The sequence below is a fragment of the Lampris incognitus genome, chromosome 11 (assembly GCF_029633865.1).
Source record: "Lampris incognitus isolate fLamInc1 chromosome 11, fLamInc1.hap2, whole genome shotgun sequence".
Lineage (NCBI taxonomy): Eukaryota > Metazoa > Chordata > Actinopteri > Lampriformes > Lampridae > Lampris > Lampris incognitus.
In genome coordinates, this window is record NC_079221.1 from 16,301,712 (window position 1) to 16,309,288 (window position 7,577).

The window sequence follows — 7,577 nt, forward strand, 5'->3', positions numbered from 1 at the left end:
TTTTATAAGGTCAGCTTTAATATCTGCGTTATGAAATATCATACTGATATCATTAATGGCCTTGTTTACATCATATCTGGCAGGGACATATTGGTTATGGTCATATGTCATTCATCAGATCAGGTGAGTTCAATGCCATAGTGAATTTGTGCCCACTGTCTGGGGACCATCTGTAAGTCTGATTTGATTTGTACAGTTTACTGGTTCCTTTTTTGTGACCCTCATTTGATCTGAGAGTTTAAAGAACACATTTATTTCGTTGTGGTCTGAAAGGGGGAATTGCTGTCTGACAGTGAATACACTGATTGTGGAGGATCCATATTAGGGATTGCATAGTCTACTACACTGGATCCAAGAGCTGAGGAGTATGTGAATCTCCCTAAAGAATAAACTCTGGACCTCTCATTAACTAAACACAGGCAAGTCGCGGCTGGTGACTCAAGAAATTGAGGAGGACTGGGGGAAAACCAACCCCAAAGCGTCATGTTATTTTACACTATTTGGCTACTTATCTCTATTTTCTTATGTTCAACAAAAAATTAAGCAGTAAAAAGTTAATCTAGTGAAAGATGAATCTAGTAAAGATTAGCAGTCTTGATCCTTACCTTTGCTGCATAATCCAAACTGTGGAATGGCTGATGACAAATAATCCAGATGTTCTTCCCCATCCCACTCTGCATCTGCGTCCATGCCTCTCTGTGACCACTTTACTCACACTGCCTTTACTTGCCTTATTAGCAACAGCAGCACCAATCTCCACCAAATCTGTTCTCACTGTTAGCTTAACAAGCTTTAGAATAGAATAGAATACACTTTACCTGTCATTTTGTACATACCTACAACGAAATTCACTCTCTGCATTTAACCCACCTTAGCTGTGTAGCTAGGAGCAGTGGGCGACCGCCATGCAGCACCCAGGGACCAACTCCAGTTATTTCCTCCTATTGCCTTGGTCAGGGCACAGACAGGGGTATTAAGCCTAACATGCATGTCTTTTTGATGGTGGGAGGAAACCGGAGTGCCCGGAAGAAACCCACGCAGACACGGGGAGAACATGCAAACTCCACACAGAAGGGACCTGGGATGGCCTGGGGTTCGAACCATGACCTTCTTGCTGTGAGGCGCTAACTACTGGGCCACTGTACCACAAGTAATGTAAGTAGCTAGCTTGATTTAAAAAAGGGAAACTTAAATCTGAAAAAGGAAATTCATACAATGCAGCGGCAGGTAAGTGAAGACAAAATTTGGAAATTATCCTTGGACCAACACAGTGTCAATATTGTATTCTGTTTGTTGATTGGTTAGGGAGGATGTCCTCCGCTGAAGCATTGTTTTACATGTTTTGGCCAATAACAGATCAGCATGAAAAAAAATAATGACGTACATTAAATTGATATGAGATCCTGCCCTAAGGAGGACAACAGGAGCCCGCCGTCCTCTGCCCCCACCACCACTTCACACAGACTGCCCGTTCTTCTCTTGCCTGCAGGTGTCGCTGTTGAAACATTTTAATCTGAATTTAGATGGATTTATTTTTTTCCAAAGAAGAGAGACAAAATATTTTATAAATTATACTGAGATTTGGTAATAGTTCATTTCACCCAGTTACTCTATTTTATATTTTGATCTCCCTCTTGCTTCTCAAAAGTAGAGGAGGAGCAACCTCCTCTGCCTCTATGAACCAGCCTCCTCTGGTACAGGCCTAAGGCCCGACAAAGATGCACTGTCTCCTTGCCACTTGGATTTATTTCAGAGTCAAGGTTGTTCCAATGGGTGATGGTTAGTGTGGTAAACAGGGGAGCCTGATCAAACACATGGCTGTTGCCCTGTGGGTCGATGACATCAGGTTCAAGTCCTGTCATCCATTCAGATCTCCAGTCACAAGTCCGTTCCCCGGGCCTGGGCTGGAAATAGGCGATTTCTTCAAAATAAGGAGAATCTACTGGGAGTACATAAATAGCACCGAGATATAAATCCCCATCAGCTATACCCAGGGTTTGATCTAACCTTAACCAAATGTGTGATTTCCCCTGTTTTACTGGTGAGATCTGACAGCAAAGATCTCCTTCATACCACACAAGAATCCTCCTCATGTTCTGCCCTTGTATTGTTATTATTTATTTATTTTTATAGAGCACCATGACTTCAGTTTCTCCTGGAGGACTGTGAGTAAGAATATCATTGGGACACCATATTTCTGTCTACACAATTATATACATCAGTGTCTCTGACAGATTTCATGAATTCAGGATTCCGCTCCTCAGCTCAAAGGTTGAGGAGTGGAGACCCTGACTATTCCAGCAGCTTATATGAAATGCACGCATTCAAAACAATCATAAAGAACCTCTCTCTCTCTCTCTCTCTCTCTCTCTCTTCTCTCTCTCTCTCTCTCTCTCTCTCTCTCTCTCTCTCTCTCTCTCTCTCTCTCTCTCTCTCTCTCTCTCTCTCTCTCTCTCTCTGCCCCCATAGGTCTACCTCATTCCTCCACACCCAGGGCTGTTTTACCCCACCCCCACGGTCACTTTGCACCCCATAACTCCCTATATATATATATATATATATATATATATATATATATATATATATATATATACACACCACACCACCGCCAACATACACACACACACACACACACACACACACACACACACACACACACACACACACACACACACACACACACACACGCACGCACACACACACACAAAGTGAGAGAGTGAGAGCAGGCCAAAGATGGCTACAGAATCTCCAGTCAAACATCACAGATAGAATAGAATAGAATAGAATAGAATAGAATAGAATAGAATAGAATTAAGAATGACAAGTGTTTTATAAAGTCCTTTCAGCAAAGTGTGTGTTTTCCATAGAGTCCAAATGCCATGGTTGTACCTCCAATAAACCCCGGTCTTAGTCAGGCAGGGGTTCATCTTACAGAGGTGTATGACCAATGACAGGAGACTTAGCTTAAATCCTAACACAGCTGAAGAGAACAGAAGAGAAGAGAAGAGAAGAGAAGAGAGGAGAAGAGAAGAGAAAAAGAAGAGAAGAGAAGAGAAGAGAAGAGGAGAGGAGAGGAGAGGAGAGGAGAGAAGAGAAGAGAAGAGAAGAGAAGAGAAGAGAAGAGAAGAGAAGAGAAGAGAAGAGAAGAGAAGAGAAGAGAAGAGAAGAAGAGAAGAGAGAGAAGAGAAGAGAAAAAGAAGAAATGACAACGGCTCGTGTAGGCTTTGGTTTTGGGAGACATGGTTTCTGTGAATGATCTGTCTGTGGGTATGCTGCTCCGCGGTAGAGCGCGTGCTTCGCATGAATGAGGTCCTGAACATAATCACTTTAAACATTTCGAGCAAGCCACTGGTGCCCTGCAAAGTATGGTGTGCTGGCTGCCAGTGACCCTTATGTTGAAATGTGGACTGACAAAATGAAAGCTTTGGCAGAGCTTTCGCTCCCCTCTACCCACTGACAAATGGCCGTTTTCCCTTTTTGTCACCCCTATTGCTAACACTTTACCAGGTGCTCAGATCAACATCAGCAGACAAGCTTTTTCCCTTAAGTCATCTTCAGACACAAATAGGAAATACTCCACAATACAGGCACATGGGCTACCTTGTGTTTCCCTGCCAAACTCCGAATCTAACGGCTGTTTAGTTTTATGTTTGACGCATTACCCCTCAGAAGACCAACACTTAACGTGGAGGTCAGATCAACATAGCCAACATGTTTTCCTTCAAACTGAAATAGGCCACTGTGTAAACAGTGCAAAATCTTGCATTCTCCCCCACAACAGACCAGTTATCCTCAACAGTTGTTTAGCTTTATATTTCACACCTTACCATTAACAGTTAAACACAGCGGTCAGGCCAGCTTAGCCAACAAGTTTTTCCTTAAGCCATCTTCAAATTGAAAAAGCTCCACTGTGCAAACCAAAGCAATCTTGTTTTTTTCACTCTAACTCCAAATCTAAATAGTTTTATGTTTGACACTGCAGCATTCCTGACACCAACCCTTCACACGGCCAGACCAGCTTAGCCCAATAGTTTTTCTTGTTAAGCCATCGTCCAACTGAAACTAGCCACAGTCCAAACAGAGGCCGGCTGTGTCGGTAAACCTTTTGCTCTTCCCAAGTCTGTTTGACTACTGAGACACACCATGTCCATGTTCCACAACACACACACACACACACACACACACACGCGCGCATGCACACACACGCATGCACACACACACTATGCACACACACATGCATGCACAAGCCTGCACACATGCACACATGCACACGTCTGCACACACATGCATGCACACACACAAGTTGTTAATTTGTCTACTGTATTTGACCTTCTCTAAATATTCCTGCACTCCATGTTGAGTTATACACCACAGTGGGAGGGTGAGACAGACAGAAAGGGGGGGGGAGAGAGAGAGAGAGAGAGAGAGAGAGAGAGAGAGAGAGAGAGAGAGAGAGAGAGAGAGAGAGAGAGAGAGAGAGAGAGAGAGAGAGAGAGAGAGAGAGAGAGAGAGAGAGAGAGAGAGAGAGATCAGAGCTGTTTTAAACCCAACCAAAACACACTTTCACTCAGAAATTTACCACCCAGCTACCACTACTTTTCAAGTTGTAAATCTGGGGAGGAGTTGCGTTTGCTTATGTGTATGAATGTGCTGTACACTCACGCATATTTCTTCAGTTTCTATGTGAATGTGTGTCTTGTGTTGATGTACTGGTAAAGATTTAAGAGTGCACTTACAGTAAATTTATAGCCATTGGCCTGATCTTTTGAAAAGTCCTATTAACTATTAAAGAGTAAAGGCAGTGTGTGCTCTGCTCTAACACCCTTTCAAATCAGGGCCCCTAAACTGTGGCACACCTTGCCTGAGGAGCTAAGGCTATCTAACACAATATCATCTTTCAAATAACTTATAAATACACTTCCAAACTGTAGAAACTAAACTTTCATGAACCCCATTCATTTAATGGAGTTTGTTTCCAAGTGTTAAATTTGTTTTTGTTTTGGTCACGTTTTTTATTTTCCTTTTAAATTCTTATATATTTCACAATTCCTTGTTCTACATATTTTGGGGGACACTTTGTAAACTCTTAACTTTGGATCTTCTTCTTCTTGCGGCTTGTTCCCTGTTTCTCAGAGGTCGCCATAACGGATTTTATATTTTCCACCGGTACCATGTGAGAGCACAGCACCAGTGGCGGTCGTTGTTAACCCAGGCCTCGACTGATCCGGTATGGTTCTTGACAACCCGCATACTGATTTGGCAACGTTTTACGTCAGATGCCCTTCATGACACAACCACTAACCCTATGGACGGGGGCCCAGGTAAAGCGCTGGATGCCGTCCCAGTATTCATGGACTTGCACTAGGGCTGCACGACGTGGTGAAAAAGTCATATGGCGATTATTGGGGACAATATTGCGATTTGCGATTGCGATGTAATAAACAAATTTTATACATATACAAAAAATACAAATTTGTACTGTGTGACATGTAGCGACTTTCATTTTGCATGTTCTACACTGTACCTCTTTCTGCTCAATGTCACTGAGCTTGAGTCAAAAATGTCACCACATAACACAGGTTGTGTTTTTTTTTTGGTTTTTTTTGCCACCAGTTCATCAGCGTTAACCTGCTCGTGGTCGTCGATATTTTTTTTTCCTCCAATTTTCTCCCTTTTTCTCCCCAATTTGTATCTGGCCACTTACCCCGCTCTTTTTGAGCCGTCCCGTTCGCTGCTCCACCACCCCCCCCCCCTGCCGATCCGGAGGTGCCCCGACCGATCAGAGGAGGCACTAGTGCAGCGACCAGGACACATACCCACATCCCACCCGCAGACACTAACCGTAGGTATCCCCACCCTTATAAACAATACAGTGGCATAACGACCGAAAAACAATGATCAGTTTCAATTGCAAATTGCCATGACTATTAACTAGAGTTACAATGCAATGTGTACTATTCACAGAGGATTGGGGAATATTTGCAATCACAGCATTGTACGATGGCGACAGATGTACTCCTAGGCCTCCCCTTGGTTCAGGGATGGTCATTCCCTCTTCATATATATAGAGGGCTGCATAGAGTCACACGGGGTTGGAAGCAAGCTGGCTATGGGTGTCCTGTAGCAAGGCAGACCAGCACAGACACAGAACAGGTGAAAGTTTTATATTTATCTGAGTCCTCTCCATGTTCAGATCCCTAATGTTCCTAAGGGATGGCTTTTTTTTCTTCTTTTTTTTTATTCAGCCTATTGTCCAAGAGCTATAACCAGGGGTCATGTAAGGAAGGGGTGGGGATGGTCTCTCTCCCATAATCCCTCCAGGGAAATCAGAGTGTACTAACAACAGGCTCAGTCAATAGCTTTAATGACTAGTCATTAAACTGGCCCGCCCCCTTTCTGACTACCTCCCCTACCCCTCCTCTTTACTGACTAGCCCTCGTTTTTAATGACTACCTCCCCCATCCCCGCCCTTAGTCGACTGGTCCTCTTCTTACTTACTGGCCCTCCCATTGACCAGCTGGCCTGGTTATTGTCTGTCATCCATTTCATTGTTTGAAACTCTGAAGTACAGTTTTCCATATAACTATTACTAATGTACTCAAGTGGATTTCAGGGAGAAAAGTTCAAAGGTTAGAACCCCAGACTTTTTTTATTTTTTTAATTTTTGTTACTGTTGCTCGGGTCCGTTCAAACCAATATCTCAAGAGATCGGCTGGCCCAGTTATTACAGAGCCCATGACAGTTACCATGAGCATTTGACCTTGAGCAAGTTACCCAACCTCCACCCGCCCAGGATAAGCAAAGGGCCTGCTTTCCAAGCAAAAAAAGGCCAAAGAAAAGGTGCAAGGCGAAAAAGGCGTGACAACGTGGTCAATATGATCTACTAACTTTTCCTACATCAGCGTATTATTGGACGTGGTGGTGACACTGAGGTCAGTATATATTGATCATGCTTGAAGCTCAGGATGAGAGGGTATTGACAGCCGCTAATTAATTTTTAGTGCCACCATGTAGCAAAGTACCAGACTGATTTAATAGAATGAAATGTTTATTGAGATGAAATGTTTATGTGTGCTTTCTAAAACCTTTCAGCAAATGGAGAAGGCTTTGCTTTGGATTGTTTGTCAGTGCAATGTAAACACAAGGCTGAATCCTTGCTCGGTTCAGTTACTTTTCAAAATGCAAATCTAACTTTGTTATGACGAATGCTTTAAGTTCTTGCATAGATCAACGTGTGGAGCATGTACCAACGGGGTACCATTCCCTTTGTAGCTATAATTGTACAGTATGGCGCTAACATTGCCAGGGTTAAAGGCTTCATTCCATAGCTGAACTTTACAGCGTGGTGCTAATGCTACCAGAGTAAATGTTTCCACTCTCTGTTTAGCTGAATATGTGGAGCATAGCCCTAGCACCGACCACATATTCAATTCCCCAGTCTAGTTTAATAGGAAAGGTAAAATATAGCACAAACACTGCAAGAAGACCATATACCCAATGGGAATGCTGATCCATACTTTTCTCATGGTATTTCAGGGTATTTTAATGTGAAGCTTTCATAGCATGTGTGATGACGT